The sequence below is a fragment of the Dendrobates tinctorius genome, unplaced genomic scaffold (genome assembly GCF_039654945.1).
Source record: "Dendrobates tinctorius isolate UK_male_01 unplaced genomic scaffold, ASM3965494v1 ptg000134l, whole genome shotgun sequence".
Taxonomy (NCBI): Eukaryota; Metazoa; Chordata; class Amphibia; order Anura; family Dendrobatidae; genus Dendrobates; species Dendrobates tinctorius.
In genome coordinates, this window is record NW_027361802.1 from 6,449,437 (window position 1) to 6,471,506 (window position 22,070).

Consider the following 22,070-nt stretch of genomic DNA (forward strand, 5'->3'; position numbering starts at 1 on the left):
CTGAGAATCACTGATGAATTAGCTGCTGCGAGAGCAGCATCTGTGACCAGTGGTGACATCATCGAGGTTAGCGCATGTCACTGAGTTCCCAGCCATGCTGAACTGTGGTGACCTCAGCACCATGAGAAAAAGACACTGAGTTTACTGCAGTTGAGCTCAGTTTATTCACTGCAGATCAAACATATGCAGTGGACTCACTGAGCTGAACTGTGGTGAACTCAGTGTATTTTTCTCACAGTGCTGAGGTCAGCGCACGTCAGTCCAACTGGGAACGCCACCGCAGTGAGCTGTGGTAACCTCGATAATGTCATTGCTGTGCTCGCAGCTGCTAATTCATCAGTGGTTTACAGGCTGGACAATCACATCTTGGCATCGTCCAGGTTGAAAACTATTAATCCCGATACATGGACTACAGCATGGGGCAGAACATTGGACAGATGAGGGATATGGTTGTTTTTTTTTTCGTTTTATTACAGGAAACGAGGGGTCCAATAGAATGGGAAATAGGTGAGTATAACTGTGTTTGCTTTTTTAAATAAAAATGAAAAAGCATGTTTTGTTTTTATTTCAAGTAAAAGACTTTCAACTTACTGTGTGTTTATTTACCATGCAATTATAGGATTAGTAACCAGACAATACAAAGGTGGCATCAACCCCACAAATATCACCCCGCTTTCCATCACCACAGGGCAAGTGGAAGAGCAGAGCAAAGTGCCAGAAGTAATGCATCTAGTAGATGCGCCTTTTCTGGGCTGCTGCGGGCTGCTATTTTTAGGCTGGGGGGTCAATATCTATGGCTCCTTACCAGCCTGAGAATACCAACTCACAGCTGTCTGCTTTAGCAAGGCTGGGGACCACTCTATTCTTGTTAACCAGCCTTGCTGAAGATGACAGCTGAGGGTTGCAACCCGCAGTTTTCATTTTTGCCTGCCTGGTTATTAAAAATACAGGGGAACCCTCGCCAGTTTATTTATATTTTTATTTGTAGCTCAGGCGGTGGATGATGAATACTCCCATCAGCCGCCACCTGCTCTCACTGTTATTAGAGGCATCAGGTGTAGGCTGATGGGAGTAATAGTTCCATCAGTTACCACCTGCTTTAGCTGTTATCAGTTGAATGTAACTCTCAACAATCTCCCCTGCTAGTACTGATCGCCAGCATAGCAGGAGCAAAAGATGAGAGCCATCTTCAGCAACCAGCACTGGGGAACAGCATGTTAGGCGTCAGGTTCCTGCCTCTGCATAGGAGGAATCCTGAGCCTTGCCTTCTGCTGTCTCCCATTCAGTCCTGACCGCACAGGAGGCTGCTCAGCAAAGACTTCGATCCCGGCGCCTTGCCCCAGCTAGTGCTGTCGGTTTGGTTGCTGCTGCCATCCCGGGGTCAGCTATAGCAACCTGCACTAGCCAGCAGCAAGCAGCTCCTGGGACTAAGTCCTTCTTTTGGGCTACTGAGCATGCCCATGGGTCGACCTCTCATTGGAGGTCAGGGGGTCTAACGCTCAGGTCCTGTTGCTTCCCCAATTGGCCCACAGGGAAGGTCCCAGAAGGACGCTGCTATAAAAGGTTCGCATGGCTACTCGGCCATGCGCTAGTATAGACAGTAATTTGTAGCTGCGTGTGTGAAGATGGATGCGTGCGTTCAGGTGACTCACTCATTAACACTCCCTCCCTCTGGTTGTGTATGTGCTTAGGGTATTGGAGTTAAAGTCAGCTCCTACTAGTGGTTTTGCTAATGTGCCACAGTGCACCCAGTCCCCAGTACCACACTTAGCGCCTGATTGCGCCATCCAGCACAAGGCACTACTGTACTGCGTCTACTGCAGCGACCGTCAGAGCAGCGCCATGCGCAAATACAGCGCTTTCCAGTTCTATGCATAGGCTGGTTAGTGACATCCGACAGTGTGGCGCTGTAAGTACGTTGGCTGCTTTATCTTTAGTTTAGTGTATTCTGGCTCCGCAGTTGCGGCGCCAAACGCTAGTGGGTCTAGAGGGACCTTAACCCTGTGTCATTGGGGCAGGGTCCTGTTACCAAAACACTAGCATTCATTCTGCAGTATTGTGGCCCTGTGAAGAAACAGGGTCTACCTTATATTGACTAGGTGAAGTTAACCCGTGTGTACTTGTTATATCTCCGCCATTACCGAGCAGCAGTTAACATCTCTGCACGGTGGACCCTGTGCTGCGAATGCACCATAGTACCATCTTTTATCATTTGGTGCGTTCCACCAGCCCCAAACATAGCGTTAACCGTACTGCTCCTTTACAGGCGCTGGTATGTGTGGTACTGATGCGGCACACGGGCGGCACATGGTTGCCACACCTATTCTACAAGTATTATACACATAAATCACTTATGAAATTGCCTCCATAATCAAAAAATAAATACCATAACTATTGATATAAATCACAATATCCTACTGAAAAATTAAATCAGAATAAAGGACCAATTGGTATAAATAGCAAAATTTTTTTATTCATAAAGAATTAAAACAGTACAAATAGAGAGATGCACATATCAATAAAGGGACGTTATAGGCCCATTTTATTCCATACACCAAACACTGAATAAATACACCATTATGAAAATAGTAATAAATAATGGATGAACAATAGCTGCAGAATCCCTTATTCTATAAAAACATACACAATAATGTGAACATCCACAAAAGTGTGAAAGCTGTGGAATTTGTAATGTATCTATAAATTAGTGCAATAAGGATTCTGATTAAAATGGAAGCTCTCAGACCTATGTAGCCACTGCAAATTGCCGAAAACCGCAAGGGGTCTAAATTACGGCGATGCCCATGGATTTAATCTGAGCCAAAGTGCTAGCCATCCCCATGGCAGTATCACCCTTTGTTGGCGGCATGAAATCCGCTCTCACAATGAAACCCATGCAACGGCATAATGGCAGTGGTCATATAACACAGAAACAATTTATATAATAGAGCAAAGCAGCCATTGGGAGGCCTCCCGTTGAAGCAAAGGCGAAACGCGCGTCGGGGCAGAGGGACGCCTGAGGAGACTCCATATCCATCATTGGTAATGGCTGCTTTGCTCTATTATATAAATTGTTTCTGTGTTATATGACCACTGCCATTATGCCGTTGCATGGGTTTCATTGTGAGAGCGGATTTCATGCCGCCAACAAAGGGTGATACTGCCATGGGGATGGCTAGCACTTTGGCTCAGATTAAATCCATGGGCATCGCCGTAATTTAGACCCCTTGCGGTTTTCGGCAATTTGCAGTGGCTACATAGGTCTGAGAGCTTCCATTTTAATCAGAATCCTTATTGCACTAATTTATAGATACATTACAAATTCCACAGCTTTCACACTTTTGTGGATGTTCACATTATTGTGTATGTTTTTATAGAATAAGGGATTCTGCAGCTATTGTTCATCCATTATTTATTACTATTTTCATAATGGTGTATTTATTCAGTGTTTGGTGTATGGAATAAAATGGGCCTATAACGTCCCTTTATTGATATGTGCATCTCTCTATTTGTACTGTTTTAATTCTTTATGAATAAAAAAATTTTGCTATTTATACCAATTGGTCCTTTATTCTGATTTAATTTTTCAGTAGGATATTGTGATTTATAAGTATTATACACGCGGACACTGATGTCTCCAGTACTGGATTCTCCATGTAAAACCTGCCTTATGCTGTATCTATATCTGTAATAGCAGATCCAACTATAAAGTAAATAAGTAACAGAAAAAAAATAGGCAAAAACATAACAAGGTCTTGGGGAAAATATAAGAAAGTTCAAAGCAAAAATAAATAATCCTCATTAAACCTGACAGGTAGAGTTGAGCGACTTTTGCTTTTTTAGGGTCGCGTTTCGTTTCGTGAAACCCGACTTTTCCAAAAGTCGGGTCGAGCAAGATCGTCCGATTATAGGGAAAAGTCGGGGTCGTCCCGAAACACGAAACCCAATGTAAGTCAATGGGGAATAAAAGTCGGCAGTGAGAGGAGGACAGGAAACACACCTACAGTGCCCATTTGAATGCCAAAAGCATCAATTCTTCTTACTTAAGCTTGTCAACCTTAATTAACTTCATAATACAAGTTACGCACTGAAAAATGGGGGTTATTTGGCTAAATTTGTGGGGGGGAGGGCTGGCTGCAGGTTTTCATGTGCCCTGGGCGAAAGAGCGCCCCTTTAACACATACCACAACTCATCATGCTCCGATACGGCAGAGAAATAGCGGTATAGTACAATGAAAAATACCTCACTTTTTACATCTCTTGACGAGGCCCATCTATTTCTCCATACAAAATCATTGGTCCCATATAATGTTTGAAACAGTATATGATGAGCTCCACATAATGCTACAGTATATGTTGGTCCCCATGGATGAAGCTCCACTGTCTTATGGGCCCAAATAATGCTCCAAACATAATGGGCCCCATTTCTAATGCTCTAGTGTATAATGGGCCCTGTAAATGCTGCTCCAGTGTCTGATGTCCACCTTTGGAATGTTCCAGTGTATGGTGGGCCCCATCTATCATTCTCCAGAGTATAGTGCTCCCCAAAAATTGCTATCCCAACATAGAAAACAATCAAATAAGTCTCCTCGCTAGGGAATCCCTGTACTTGTCTGGACAGGTGCTGTAGCTTGCTTAACAGCTCGCCAGCCGTTCTCACGCCCAGTATGGATTGCACGTGATTGCACAAAGGTTAGAAAGGGTACCGTATCCCTGGATAACATGTATGGATAGCGTACACATTCAAAATATATGTCTATACAGCATGAGGCAGGCTCAGACGGTGTTAGGCCCAGTATGGATTGCACGTCATTGCACAAAGGTTAGAAGGGGTACCGTATCCCCGGATAACATGTATGGATAGCGTACACATTCAAAATATATGTCTATACAGCATGAGGCAGGCTCAGATGGTGTTAGGCCCAGTATGGATTGCACGTCATTGCACAAAGGTTAGAAAGGGTATCGTATCCCCGGATAACATGTATGGATAGCGTACACATTCAAAATATATGTCTATACAGCATGAGGCAGGCTCAGACGGTGTTAGGCCCAGTATGGATTGCACGTCATTGCACAAAGGTTGGAAAGGGTACCGTATCCCTGGATAACATGTATGGATAGCGTACACATTCAAAATATATGTCTATACAGCATGAGGCAGGCTCAGACGGTGTTAAGCCCAGTATGGATTGCACGTCATTGCACAAAGGTTAGAAGGGGTACCGTATCCCCGGATAACATGTATGGATAGCGTACACATTCAAAATATATGTCTATACAGCATGAGGCAGGCTCAGATGGTGTTAGGCCCAGTATGGATTGCACGTCATTGCACAAAGGTTAGAAGGGGTACCGTATCCCCGGATAACATGTATGGATAGCGTACACATTCAAAATATATGTCTATACAGCATGAGGCAGGCTCAGACGGTGTTAGGCCCAGTATGGATTGCACGTCATTGCACAAAGGTTAGAAAGGGTACCGTATCCCTGGATAACATGTATGGATAGCGTACACATTCAAAATATATGTCTATACAGCATGAGGCAGGCTCAGACGGTGTTAGGCCCAGTATGGATTGCACATCATTGCACAAAGGTTAGAAAGGGTACCGTATCCCCGGATAACATGTATGGATAGCGTACACATTCAAAATATATGTCTATACAGCATGAGGCAGGCTCAGACGGTGTTAGGCCCAGTATGGATTGCACGTCATTGCACAAAGGTTAGAAGGGGTACCGTATCCCCGGATAACATGTATGGATAGCGTACACATTCAAAATATATGTCTATACAGCATGAGGCAGGCTCAGACAGTGTTAGGCCCAGTATGGATTGCACGTCATTGCACAAAGGTTAGAAAGGGTACCGTATCCCTGGATAACATGTATGGATAGCGTACACATTCAAAATATATGTCTATACAGCATGAGGCAGGCTCAGACGGTGTTAGGCCCAGTATGGATTGCACGTCATTGCACAAAGGTTAAAAGGGGTACCGTATCCCCGGATAACATGTATGGATAGCGTACACATTCAAAATATATGTCTATACAGCATGAGGCAGGCTCAGACGGTGTTAGGCCCAGTATGGATTGCACGTCATTGCACAAAGGTTAGAAGGGGTACCGTATAACCGGATAACATGTATGGATAGCGTACACATTCAAAATATATGTCTATACAGCATGAGGCAGGCTCAGACGGTGTTAGGCCCAGTATGGATTGCACGTCATTGCACAAAGGTTAGAAGGGGTACCGTATCCCCGGATAACATGTATGGATAGCGTACACATTCAAAATATATGTCTATACAGCATGAGGCAGGCTCAGACGGTGTTAGGCCCAGTATGGATTGCACGTCATTGCACAAAGGTTAGAAAGGGTACAGTATCCCTGGATAACATGTATGGATAGCGTACACATTCAAAATATATGTCTATACAGCATGAGGCAGGCTCAGATGGTGTTAGGCCCAGTATGGATTGCACGTCATTGCACAAAGGTTAGAAAGGGTACCGAATCCCCGGATAACATGTATGGATAGCGTACACATTCAAAATATATGTCTATACAGCATGAGGCAGGCTCAGACGGTGTTAGGCCCAGTATGGATTGCACGTCATTGCACAAAGGTTAGAAGGGGTACCGTATCCCCGGATAACATGTATGGATAGCGTACACATTCAAAATATATGTGTATACAGCATGAGGCAGGCTCAGATGGTGTTAGGCCCAGTATGGATTGCACGTCATTGCACAAAGGTTAGAAAGGGTACCGTATCCCCGGATAACATGTATGGATAGCGTACACATTCAAAATATATGTCTATACAGCATGAGGCAGGCTCAGACGGTGTTAGGCCCAGTATGGATTGCACGTCATTGCACAAAGGTTAGAAAGGGTACCGTATCCCTGGATAACATGTATGGATAGCGTACACATTCAAAATATATGTCTATACAGCATGAGGCAGGCTCAGACGGTGTTAGGCCCAGTATGGATTGCACGTCATTGCACAAAGGTTAGAAGGGGTACCGTATCCCCGGATAACATGTATGGATAGCGTACACATTCAAAATATATGTCTATACAGCATGAGGCAGGCTCAGACGGTGTTAGGCCCAGTATGGATTGCACGTCATTGCACAAAGGTTAGAAAGGGTACCGTATCCCTGGATAACATGTATGGATAGCGTACACATTCAAAATATATGTCTATACAGCATGAGGCAGGCTCAGACGGTGTTAGGCCCAGTATGGATTGCACGTCATTGCACAAAGGTTAGAAGGGGTACCGCATCCCCGGATAACATGTATGGATAGCGTACACATTCAAAATATATGTCTATACAGCATGAGGCAGGCTCAGACGGTGTTAGGCCCAGTATGGATTGCACGTCATTGCACAAAGGTTAACAAGGGTACCGTATCCCTGGATAACATGTATGGATAGCGTACACATTCAAAATATATGTCTATACAGCATGAGGCAGGCTCAGACGGTGTTAGGCCCAGTATGGATTGCACGTCATTGCACAAAGGTTAGAAAGGGTACCGTATCCCTGGATAACATGTATGGATAGCGTACACATTCAAAATATATGTCTATACAGCATGAGGCAGGCTCAGACGGTGTTAGGCCCAGTATGGATTGCACGTCATTGCACAAAGGTTAGAAAGGGTACCGTATCCCCAACATGTATGGATAGCGTACACATTCAAAATATATGTCTATACAGCATGAGGCAGGCTCAGACGGTGTTAGGCCCAGTATGGATTGCACGTCATTGCACAAAGGTTAGAAGGGGTACCGTATCCCCGGATAACATGTATGGATAGCGTACACATTCAAAATATATGTCTATACAGCATGAGGCAGGCTCAGACGGTGTTAGGCCCAGTATGGATTGCACGTCATTGCACAAAGGTTAGAAAGGGTACCGTATCCCCGGATAACATGTATGGATAGCGTACACATTCAAAATATATGTCTATACAGCATGAGGCAGGCTCAGACGGTGTTAGGCCCAGTATGGATTGCACGTCATTGCACAAAGGTTAGAAAGGGTACCGTATCCCCGGATAACATGTATGGATAGCGTACACATTCAAAATATATGTCTATACAGCATGAGGCAGGCTCAGACGGTGTTAGGCCCAGTATGGATTGCACGTCATTGCACAAAGGTTAGAAGGGGTACCGTATCCCCGGATAACATGTATGGATAGCGTACACATTCAAAATATATGTCTATACAGCATGAGGCAGGCTCAGACGGTGTTAGGCCCAGTATGGATTGCACGTCATTGCACAAAGGTTAGAAAGGGTACCGTATCCCAGGATAACATGTATGGATAGCGTACACATTCAAAATATATGTCTATACAGCATGAGGCAGGCTCAGACGGTGTTATGCCCAGTATGGATTGCACGTCATTGCACAAAGGTTAGAAGGGGTACCGTATCCCCGGATAACATGTATGGATAGCGTACACATTCAAAATATATGTCTATACATCAGGAGGCAGGCTCTGACGGTGTCAGGCACAGTATGGATTTGACGGCCCAGATTACACAGCGGAGGAGCAGGGAGAGGTAAAGATTGCAAATGCTGGGGCCCTGGCCAAGCAAGGGGGGCACACTCGTGGGCGTCGGTACTGGCACTGGGCCCCTCATAGTACAGCGGTGTGTCTGACGGCGGGTGTGCACCACCACCGTCAGAGACACTTGATTGCACTATGAGGGACCCTGTGCCAGTGCCCGCGCCCAAGAGTTGGCCTACCCACCTGTCCAGGGCAACGGCACTCGCACGGTGTCGTGCGCTAGGTGGTGACCCCGGCCATGGGGGGGGAGGCAGCACAGTTAGGGAGTTTAAGAAAGTGGCATATGTTGATGTTGGACATTCAACTGATGCAAAAGGCGAAATAGGTGAAGTACCAGGAAGAGGTGGACCAAAGCAAGCCATTTTTCTGTCACCCTATGTGTCATCAGGGGAAGGTGGGACAAAATCCTTGGAAACCCATGCGTGGTTCATTTTAATGAAGGTTAGATCATCCACATTTTGGGTAGACAGACGGGTCCTTTTTTCTGTCAGGATTGATCCAGCTGCACTGAAGACTCTTTCCGATAGCACACTTGCAGCTGGGCAAGCGAGCTCCTGTAAGGTATATTGGGCCAATTCAGGCCAGGTGTCCAGTTTAGCGGCCCAATAGTCAAAGGGGAATGACCTGTGTGGGAGAACATCGATATGGGAGGAAAAGTAGTTTGTAACCATAGTTGACAACTGCTGTCTCCTGTCACTTTCCATCGATGCAGTATTACCAGTTGTGTGAGCGGTATTTGAAAAATCAGTCCACAACATTGTCATGAAACCCCTGTCTCCAACGCCACTTCTGCTGTGTGCACCACGAACACCTCTGCCAAGCTGCCCCCGGCCCGTACGGCTCGTGTGAGAACCATCACCGCTGCTGTGTGCTGGGAATGCCTCAAGCAACCGATTTACCAGAGTTGCTTGTTTATTAGCCAATATTAGGTCAAGGTTCTCCTGTGGCATGATGTTTTGTAATTTGCCTTTATAGCGTGGATCCAGGATGCTGGCCAACCAGTAGTCGTCATCGTTCATCATTTTGGCAATGCGGGGGTCCCTTTTTAGGATCCGCAAGGCATAATCTGACATGTGGGCCAATGTTCCCGGTGTCAATGATGAACTGCGAGTGCTGGGTGGAGGAGCACTTTCTGGCAAATCCACATCCCTCCAGTCACGCACAAACCCTGTACCAGACCTTGCCACGCCAACATTTTCACTTGCCCCACGAGATGCATCCTCCTCCCCTAAGTAATCATCCCCATCATCATCCTCCTCCTCCTCCTCTTCTTCCTCCACCTCGTCCAGGAGAGGTCCCTGAGCAGACAATGGCTGAATGTCATCAAGGATTCCCTCCTCCTCTTCCTCCTCATCAACATTGGCTGCAGACGCCTGCTCCTTAAGGTGCGTCAAAGTTTGCATGAGCAGACGCATAAGTGGGATGCTCATGCTTAGGATGGCGTCGTCTGCGCTTACCAGCCGTGTGCATTCCTCAAAACACTGAAGGACTTTACAAAGGTCTTTCAGCTTCGACCACTGCACGCCTGTCAACTCCATGTCTGCTCTCAAAGTGTCTGGCCGTGTATCCTCCCACAAATGCATTATGGCCTGCCTCTGCTCGCACAGCCGCTCCACCATGTGCAGGGTGGAGTTCCACCTTGTTGCAATGTCGATAATGAGGCAGTGGTTGGGAAGGTGGAGCAATCGCTGCAGCTTCTGCATACGAACGGAGTGTACAGGCGACCGGCGGATGTGCGCGCACAGTCTTCGCACCTTCTGGAGCAGGGCTGTTAACTCCAGATAATTTTTGAGGAAGCACTGCACCACCAGGTTCAAAGTGTGAGCAAAGCAAGGTATGTGGCTGAGTTTTGAAAGGGCTATGGCTGCCACAAAATTACGGCCGTTATCACTAACTACCTTGCCTGCCTCAAGATGTACACTGCCCAGCCATGACTCAGTTTGTCGCTTCAAGTACTCGGCCAGCACCTCGGCGGTGTGTCTGTCGCCCAAACACATCATCTGCAACACAGCCTGCTGACGCTTTCCACTAGCTGCTCGATAGGGGGACACATCGTGTGCAACAGTGGCAGCTGCAGATGGAGTGCTCGTACGACTGCGCTCTGTGGACGAGCTGTCGCTTCTGGAGGAGGAGGAGGAGGGTCGAACGCCTACAGCCAACTGTTTCCTAGACCGTGGGCTAGGCAGCACTGTCCCACCACCGCTGTCCCCTGTGGACCCTGCATCCACCACATTAACCCAGTGCGCAGTGATGGACACGTAACGGCCCTGGCCATGCCGACTGGACCATGCATCAGTTGTGAGGTGCACCTTTCCGCTCACTGACTGCTTGAGTGCATGGACAATGCGGTCTTTCACATGATGGTGGAGGGCTGGGATGGCTTTGCGAGAGAAGAAGTGGCGACTGGGTAGGTCATAGCGTGGTACTGCATAGGCCATGAGTTCGCGGAAAGCTGTGCTTTCCACCAACCGAAAGGGCATCATCTCAAACGAGATTAGTTTGGCAATGTGGGCGTTCAAACCCAGTGTACGCGGATGAGAGACTGAGTACTTTCTTGACCTACTCATAGTGTCTGGGAGGGTGAGCTGGACTTGAGAGCTGCATATGGTGGAAGTAGCGGTGGACAGGGCGGACTGAGAGAGAGTTGATGATGGTGATGGAGTTGGTGTTCTTTCTGATGGCCTAGAATCAGTCTTTCGTTGATATAACAGTGGGATTCCCTGACTGCTGTGGCCTTGCAACGACACCTCAACATTTGCTGCTGTGCTAACCGGTGTGCTTACAGTGGGGGAAACAATGTAGCGTTGCTGACTACCTTCGTTGTGATCAGTTGCACATGTGGCACTTGAGGTTTGGTGTTGTGTCCACGCTTGCAAGTGCATGCTGGTTAAATGTCTAAGCATGCAACTGGTATTCAAATTTTTCAGATTTTTCCCTCGGCTAAAGGTCTTTGCGCACTTCTTACAGATAACCTTGGCCTGATCATGAGGATTTTGTTCAAAAAACTGCCACACTGCACTCTTCCTACTTTGGCAGACATTTTGCGGCCTAGCACGCTGTGATCTTTTGACCCTCTGGACAAGCTGTCCAGCAACTCTTTTGATGTTTGGAACCTGTCTTTGGAGTGCTCCGGGCCTGTCAGATAACAGCTGTTGCGATGTCGATGTCTGCTGTGGATGCTCCTCATCTGAGCTATTGGAAGCAGCACCCTCTTCCCCCAATGGATGCCAATCTGGGTCAACAACTGGGTCATCCATCACCTCCTCTTCTATGTCATGTGCACCTTTCTCTGTGTCACCGTGTATGGTGGTATAGTGTGCGGGAAGGGGCACCTGAGTCTCATCAGGTTCAAAATCTGGCTCTGTACACTGCGAGGACAATGTAGTGCTCTGAGTGAATGTACCAGCAGAATCATCCATCAGCGGCTGTGCATCAGTGCACTCCATGTCAGATTCATCTTGGCCTGGGTAATTCACCATTTGACTTGATAATCCAGGCATGGTATGTGAAAACAGCTCCATGGAGTAATCAGTAGTATGGCCTGCGTCATCCTTCAATCTTGGTTGGGGTGAAGGACACAAGGAAAGGTGTGGTTCATGAACATGAGCCTCCAATGACGACTCAGTGCTTTTACTTTTTACAACTGAAGAAGAGGAGGCGATAGAGCTGGAGGCTGAGTCAGCAATGTAAGACAAAACTTTTTCCTGATGCTCTGCCTTTAAAAGCGGTTTGCCAACTCCTAGAAAACTAAGCGTTCGAGGCCTTATGTAGACAGACGATGACGCAGGGTCAGCACCTCCTGCATTTGGTCCTATTTTGCTCTTGCCACTACCATCAGATCCACCACCAACACCATCATTACCAGCTGCCAACCCCCACCCAATTCCACGGCCTCTTCCACCAGCCTTCCTCATTTTTGGTAGAAATGTAGACAAAATCCAACAAACTATATAGTAATGTAAAACAAGGTACAAGGTGTCTATAGGACAGGGGAGTTTTAGAATTTCTGCACACACTTGTGGACAGTGGACACTTGTGGATTGTGTGCGGCCCACTGATATCTGAGCGCTATGTGACACGCTCGATGGCACAGCTGCCTGTGACCAAAGTGACGAGAGGATAATGGAGATTTTGAATCTCTGCGTACACTTGTGGACAGTGGACACTTGTGGATTGTGTGCGGCCCACTGATATCTGAGCGCTATGTGACACGCTCGATGGCACAGCTGCCTGTGACCAAAGTGACGAGAGGATAATGGAGATTTTGAATCTCTGCGTACACTTTTGGACAGTGGACACTTGTGGATTGTGTGCGGCCCACTGATATCTGAGCGCTATGTGACACGCTCGATGGCACAGCTGCCTATGACCAAAGTGACGAGAGGATAATGGAGATTTTGAATCTCTGCGTACACTTGTGGACAGTGGACACTTGTGGATTGTGTGCGGCCCACTGATATCTGAGCGCTTTGTGACACGCTCGATGGCACAGCTGCCTGTGACCAAAGTGACGAGAGGATAATGGAGATTTTGAATCTCTGCGTACACTTTTGGACACTGGACACTTGTGGATTGTGTGCGGCCCACTGATATCTGAGCGCTATGTGACACGCTCGATGGCACAGCTGCCTGTGACCAAAGTGACGAGAGGATAATGGAGATTTTGAATCTCTGCGTACACTTTTGGACACTGGACACTTGTGGATTGTGTGCGGCCCACTGATATCTGAGCGCTATGTGACACGCTCGATGGCACAGCTGCCTGTGACCAAAGTGACGAGAGGATAATGGAGATTTTGAATCTCTGCGTACACTTTTGGACACTGGACACTTGTGGATTGTGTGCGGCCCACTGATATCTGAGCGCTATGTGACACGCTCGATGGCACAGCTGCCTGTGACCAAAGTGACGAGAGGATAATGGAGATTTTGAATCTCTGCGTACACTTTTGGACACTGGACACTTGTGGATTGTGTGCGGCCCACTGATATCTGAGCGCTATGTGACACGCTCGATGGCACAGCTGCCTGTGACCAAAGTGACGAGAGGATAATGGAGATTTTGAATCTCTGCGTACACTTTTGGACACTGGACACTTGTGGAGTGTGTGCGGCCCACTGATATCTGAGCGCTATGTGACACGCTCGATGGCACAGCTGCCTGTGACCAAAGTGACGAGAGGATAATGGAGATTTTGAATCTCTGCGTACACTTTTGGACACTGGACACTTGTGGATTGTGTGCGGCCCACTGATATCTGAGCGCTATGTGACACGCTCGATGGCACAGCTGCCTGTGACCAAAGTGACGAGAGGATAAGGGAGATTGGATTGCTTTTAAAAAAGCAGTTTGCGGAGCAGTGGGTAAACAGCAATGCCAGCATGTCAGGAAGCCTTAGAAGGCAGCCCAACAACCAACACCACTGATACACCACAATATAGCCTCCCCTTGCACTGCACACACAGTGACTTGTGTGTTGTGCAGGCCAAATCGCTAGCAGCAGAAGCAGTTTTTTTGTCTTCTTCCCTGCCTAACGCTCTCCCTACAGAATCAGCAGCAACCTCTCCCTATACTAAGATCGGCAGAAGTAAGATGGCGGTCGGCGTGCACGCCCTTTTATACCCCCTGTGACGCCCACCAAAGCAAGCCAATCACTTGCATGCCCTTCTGAAAGATGGTGGTGACCCGTGCCTATGTCATCACGTTGCCCACAGTGTCCGTGGATCCTGATTGGCTGAAAAAGAGCGCAAAACAAACTTTTGAAACGCGACTTTGGCGCGTAAGTCGCCGACCTCGTGGCCGACCTCATCCTAGGGTCGGGTTTCGTTTCATGAAACCCGACTTTGCCAAAAGTCGGCGACTTTTGAATTTTTTCGACCCGTTTCGCTCAACTCTACTGACAGGTAAAGAAAAAAGTCTGTCAATTGTAAACAAAGCCACATTTATGACACAGTGATATTAACAATGGCCTTGTCATGTGATTGAATATCCATTGCAGAATGGTGGAAAAATACATATTGCGCATTTACTTTCTTTAAAAAAAAGGCCAATTTTACAAAAAAAAATAATTGCAATATGAATAAACTTGAAAAACTAATGTTACCTTATTTGTTCGGAAAGAAAAATTCAAAATGTAACATGCATAAAAATAAAGTTGTATTTGTTTGACCAGTATACAACAAGGTATTTACAGCTGAAGATGCCAAAATGCAGACTCATTGAGGTACTCATACGCTCATCACTTATTGTTATGATTCACTTGTTTCTGAGTGGTCCTAATGATAATTGGTCAGTGTGTTCAAAAAGAGGAACTTAATATTGAAACTATTATTCATTACCATCAGTAGTGATGCTTCATACATAATCATCAGTGGCATGAATAATAAATGTTAATGCTCATATTAATTTTCACATTAGGCTTTGTTGTTTTGTTGTGTGCCTTATGCTCTCAAAGTCTCTACTATGCTGTTTTGGAAAACACAGTGCACCCCATTCTGAACCTCTAAATTACCAAATTTATACCATACTGTGACTGGATAACACCACCGTACCATGACTGGATTAATACTTATTTATAAAGCCTCATCATATTCCACAGCACTTTGAAGAGATCTTCAATGTCCCCATTGAACTCACAAATTCCCTATCACTATGCATTAATTTCCTACCACACTCCAAAGATAAACATGGGGAGAACTTACAACTCATTGCAGATGTTGTATTTGGTGGGAGTTGAACCCAGGACCCCAGTCTCGAAAAGCAACAGTGCTAACTACATGCTACCAATAATGGATAATGCCAATATGCCATCTCTAGACAACACAATCATACCATGACAAAATAACAACACTATGCCGTGACTGGATAACGTCTCCACATTGTGACTTTTTTGCACCTCTAGATTGTTGATATAGCACCATCAAACTGTGAATGCAATACATCACCAAATCTTGACTGGATAACACCTCCATAACATGAAATGTTAACACTTCAATACTACCTCTAGATAACATTCTGGCATTAGAACTGACAAAGTGAACTCAGATAGTGCTTCGTCAACACATGCATTCAACCTTAGGCTTTGCTCTCACTTTGCGTGTTTGCTGCTTTTTTCATGCAAATTTTAAGCTTTTACAGTAGCAGCAAAGTCTATGATATGTCAGAAATCTCACGCCCACACCTTGGTTTTATCTTCCTGACTTATTTGGAAAACTGCAGAGTGTTTTTCAAACGTCATCATCTCACTTCTTTCAGTGTTTTTTCAGTCTATTTGCAGCATTTTTTCACCCATAGGAAACAATGGGTAAGTGCAAAAATGCTGAAAAAATGCAGGTATCAGTTTTTGCTGAGTTTTTGGCGCAAAAACCTTAAGAAGTTAAATCATTCTTTTTATTGGGACACTAAATTTTATCAACATGCACAAGAGACTGCAAAAACGCAGCAAAAATTGTAGCACAAACGTAGCAAAACCTGCTTGTGAACACAGCCTTAGATGAACCCAACAGAGGGGATTACGATTTCACCACTGTCCTGGTGATTCCCTGGATCCCTTGTAGCCTCAAACATGACAGCACAAATATCATAATGGGTTAGTCACCTTTTTAGTATCCATCACTAAAAGGAAATTATTTGTAGAAATTACACCCTTTGCCTCATGCCCATATAATTATATTACACGATTTCTGCATAGAAGAGATATACTGACCAAAACATTTGGAATCTTGACAATAATTTTAACAAATTTCTTTCATTTCAATTATACCGGTGCTTCCCACAAAATTAGACTATCATCAAAAATTAATTTATTTCAGTTCTTCAATACAAAAAGTGAAACTCATACATTATATAGTCATTACAGAGTGATCTATTTCAAGAGTTTATTTCTGTAAATGTTGATAATTATGGCTTACAGCCAACGAAAACCCAAAATCATTATCTCAGAAAATTAGAATTAACAAAAAACAGCTGGAAACGCTTCCTAAGCATTTAAAAAGGTGCCTTAGTCTGTTTCAGTAGGCTGCAGCCATAAATGTCACTAACTGAATCAGCCAATCACTGGAACAAAACTGTCTCATTGGCTGTGGAGGCTTAGGGCTAACACTCAAGTTAAAAACTGCTGGAATCAGCATATGTTTTGAATGCATTAGTTCTGTTATTCACTCTATAGTCCTTGAAACACCCTCTAGACCTAGTAAGCAGGAGAACACCAGGAGATCGGAAAGAATATAGGTTCGATTTAACGTGGGCAACAGATATATTGCTGAGCACCAAATAGACCTTTGGCAGGTCAAAACAACTATTAAGTGAGAAACTGGGTAAAAAAAAGTGACTAGAGAGTAGAGAAAAATCATTTATTTAAAAATTCTAATTCACCAAGTTCAGCTAATTTTTCCCAAACATTTTATTTTTGGCGAATAAATACACTGCTAATCACCGGGACTTCAATTGCCCTGAAAAGATATGTATAACATCTGAAATCTGTTAGAATTGTATCCAATCATTTTCATTTTTTTAATGCTTACATTGTCCTATTTAAAACCAAGTGACCTCACAGAAAAGGTTGGCAACCCAGTATTAACCAATAGCCCATTTAAAGACAAAGTGCCCTTACAGACTATTTTTAAATTAAAAATTTGATCAAAAATTACCGCTTATAGTAATTTCTTATAAGCCAGACTATTCTGTGCAGAACATTGACTCAAATTGACAGTGTCACTGATAGAGGTAGCATCACTCTACTTGAGACTGAGATGGGTGATGCATCATATATTCCATATTGTCCTCAGCTCTGACAAATTTTCTCTGTCCTAAAATCACTCTAAAATAGCTGCCACATTCCCTGCGTAGACTTTTATACAGGCTATGAGAGTCCATCATGATTGGCTCTGCTTTACCATGTGATGTGATAGATGCAAGTCTTTACGACAAAGCCCACTTGGTTGCATCTGAGGAAATTTCACCCTCCTGTGACCGATGCATTGTTAGAATTTTCCAGGAACTGCAAATTTCATAATATTGTTCAAAGTAAAAGCTTTAGTGTTTTTATCAATGGGACAAATTTCATATCAGGACATATGTTCCACTTTGGTTATCTAGTCTTAAAAGTTTAAAAAAGGAAAAAACACAAATCTCCTTGATTTTCAAAAGTATTATATAAAAAATACGCATAGCAAGCACAATGTATGATAAATCTTAATCACTACATAGCAAAACATATCTTCAGTGCTAGAAACTGTAAAAATATTACTGCAAGCTAATTGCATGTTTTGGTTAACCAAAGGGAATTTATGAAATTATTTATTTAGAAGGAAAAAAGGAAATGTTAACATTAGAAAGTGATGCTGAATGATGTGATTGTAAATATGTGAAATGAAAGTTGGTACCCGCTGTGCCACTTTGATAAAATTCAAGTTGTTGTCTACAATTCGATAATTTGTTTCCAAATAGTTAAGTAATTAGAAAATGTCATTATATATGTTGTAAAATGTATAATTGAAAATTACAATGTGGAAAGTATTATTTTGCTTTGCTATGTGCAGAGAGATGTCTAGAGATTTCTCAGTATGTTATACAATTAACAGAATAATCAATATGAACAGAAATATTAAAGCATCCTCTCAAAACAACTTAAAAAAAGATTTTGTAACAATATAAACTGTATATCTAATTTCATAGAGTACCTAGATGTGATGAGGTTAGTGTACTTATTTGAAAATCCCTATTATAACGACCATATGATTGATTTTGATGTTTTGTTTGACGTTATTTTGTTTGTTTTTGTTTGGTCCATCAATGGCTATGGTCAAATATAGATCTACTGTTATAGCTGTTTTTGTTCTGACCTAAAGTCAGATGTGCCGAATCACCAGTGAGGCCAAATGAAGAGATAAGGCCCTTAAATAAGAGCACTTGGAGAAAAAGGATGCACACTTGCTGTGAGCAAGTCATTTTTTCTGTTTATTTACACAAGAATGCTGAGATAAAAAGTATAAAATCCTTGAATATGAGACTATTAGTTTAACTAATAAGAAAACAAATTCCTAAACATGGAGGAAGAACATTAAACCTTCTAAATCAATTTCCCCCTTTTGTAAATGGTATAACCTTTTGCCACAAGGTTAGTTGATGGATACAAAGGAGCTACTGTCTCATGGATCTAGTACCCATAAGGGGGCTTCCTAACTGCTTCGCACATCCACCCTCATTGTGGACATCCAATTCCCCCATCGACAGTCGTTATCTGAGGTCTCATACACTATTGAAGGTTCAGCATTAGATTTTTTTTTCCACATACATTATTCAATAGTTGGGTAATACATATATCAGGGCTTTTTAGGCTACATAAAGCAATAAACAATAAAATCTTCATGCAGGTCTGTAAAATACCCCCACCAGGAGTCTCTTAAGTCATCTTATATTTAAATGAAACCAAGAATTAGTTACTCATCTGCCTATAGTCAATAAGGCAGATAAGTCACTGGGCAAATCTTTTCCCAAATTTAGATGGAGTCCAGGTCTCATTGTGTATGCAGTGTGGTATTAATACCTTCCATGGCTCCAGAGGTAAGGCTAAGTATGGCTTAGTCCTTGCAGATACTGGACTGTGTGTACAGATCCAACAGTCTTTTGGTTTTTCTCCTTCCATGTCCTTTATAAAAAAAAGCATGATGTCAAATAAGTTTGCTGTCCCAGTCCATACTTAAAAAATTATCCACTGTCTCTGTATGGGGCAATAATCCTGCTACTCCCAGCAAACTGATTAGTAGAACAGTCATTCTCTCAGTGAAGTGACCTTTTTGCAGTGACTGGCGTGGATCCAGGTGGACTTTCCCTCAAGTTTCACTGAGGTGGATGTGGTCAGCTGGACTTGGAACGGGCCATTAAACCATGCATGTCTGCTTAGCACCGTGTTGCATTTGTAGTACCTATGGGAAGTATAGACTCTTCTTTGGGGCACTACCAAACAGGATTTCAAACAATGACAAGTCCTTTCATTTGGAGTGTGTCTGACTGAAAAGAGTGCAAATGATAAGCCCTCTACCCATTTCTTTCCTCTCTCTGCCATGATCTTTTTAATTTTTTAGTTTAATTGTTGTTTTAGCATTAGCACATTTTAGATGATACTAGTCCGGCCAACCGATCTACACATACTAAGACATATTCATACACTCATACCTTGGGTAGTTGTATGTAGTCAATCTGCAGTCCCTGAAATGGGTAGAGAAGCCTTGGTATCACATTTTTAGGGACTTTTACTGTTTTACCTAGGCAGTGCTGTGCACAGGTGAGCCAGGACTGCACTTTTTTGTGGCTGCATAACTGAAACCAGGGCGTTTTGAGGCATGAGTGGGGCCATGTGTTGCTTGCGCCATCACTGGGAACAGGCACCTTGGTGAAGACAATTTATCCCTATTTTCCCATACACCATTTCAGTTCAGTTCAGCCCTCATTTTCCCCTAGTGCTCCTTCTTTGATGGGGAAGCCTGTTGCTTGAAGAATTCCGGGACATCTAGGCTCACCGTGACTGGAATTCGCTGACTCCTCGCCACCGTCCTCTGCTTCCTAGGCTGCCTTGCTGCTACTTTAGCAGCCTCGTCCGCCCTTCTATTGTCCTCTACTTTCAGGGAGCCACATTTTGTGTATGCTTTCACCTTGATTATGCAAGCCTGGACTGGTAACATCAATGCCTCCATTAATTGCTTCACCAGCTCTGCATTTTAAAAAGACTTAACTACTGATGCACGAAAAGCTATGCTTCTCCAGAAAGGGCCATAATAATAAATGTTAGCAACTTTACCTGCAGCAGCTCTACATGCCTCAGCGAGTGCCTTCAACTCTGCCTCCTGTAGTGCTGACATGTGAGGAGAGAGTGGTTAAGCTCAGATTACCTCATGGGAGGATGCTACTGCATATCCAGTGTAGAATCGTCGAACCTGGTTATATCTGGAGTCATCAACAAAAAGCTCAAAATCTGCATTAGGAACAGGTTTATCATGAACATGTGCAGAACCCACTGCCTCCTGACTCATCAGTTCTACGCAGTCATGTACGTTGAATGAAACGAAAATAAATCCCCAGACAAACAAATGCCACTTAAACTAAGTTATATAAATCAGGTATCATATAGGCATTGACATATAGGATTACTGAATATTGAAGTTCAGGAAGTTCAGTGCCAAAAATCAAAACATATAAGAAGGGAGGGTGCACACAGAACTATAGGGTACAAAAAGATTCTTTATTGGATCAAAAATGCAGCAATGATAAAAACACTTAAAAAAACACAAAATAAGCCCAAAACGCTCATTTGTGAGCCAGAAATTATTGTAGCACTACAGCTGAACAGGGACCAATAGTATTGTAGCAGTAGAAAAATATTGTGTGTAAATATAGTTACAAAGATATACCAAGAAATGATGACCAACAGTATGCCTGTTTAAAACAAATTTTTTGAAAGTGCAAAGCGCATAAGTCTACTGCAGTTGACAAGAAAAGCTAAGGCATTAACTAGCATAGTAGAAAAAAGTCCAGCTCACCATAGAAGACATCCTTAGGTGTTCGGAGCACAGGGAACGCTATGTCAAAGCGTGAAGCAATCAAAACATGCGAAATCCAGCTCAACAAACTTGTGAACAAATCATGATTAAGGGCGCTAAGCCACCTGAAACGCGTCGATGCCGCATATCATGTAACTGTCAGTGATGTTGATTTACCCTCTGCTGAGGACTTTTTGGTGAGTAAAGAAGAAGTTTGTTCACAAGTTCGTTGAGCTGGATTTGTCATGTTTTGATTAACTAAATAGCATATAATGCCACAAATTTGTATATACTGTAAATGGCGGATTACCTGTAAACAGTTATGGTGCCACAGCTGCCACAACGCAGTCATGTTCATGCGTCATGTCAGAGTACTCTTCCACACTTGTTAATACTGTCACAAATTCACCCTTTTCTGAATCCCCAGGCAGATGCGTGGCTGAATTCAGAACATTACATATTTTGAGAGTGACATACTTAGGAATTAGTAGAGCACATATAAGTCTGAGCTGTCCGGCCATACACAGGTGGTCATTCCTCCTTGTGGGAGGACCCTCCAACAGTAGTGTCTCCCTTCATGAGTGAAGGCAAAAAGATACTGACAGGATTAAGGTGGACAGAAAAATGCATTTTCCAAATCCATGACTGTGAAAAATGTAGAGGTCACTGTGATCTGAGACAGTAAGGTGTGTGGTTTAGGAAAAATCGATGTCACACTCTCTAACATCATTAGCAGCTTTCAAATCATGGACCATTTTGTAAGTGTCAGGGGAACCTTTGAGTCCTTTTTTCTTAATTGGATACAAGGGGGTGTTACAGAGCCCCTGTCTTGAAATATTATTTTATATCCCTGGTCAGGGCCATTGATTTGGCTAGGCTTAAGGGGTATTGTCTTAAACAAGGGGGAGTAGTTCCCCC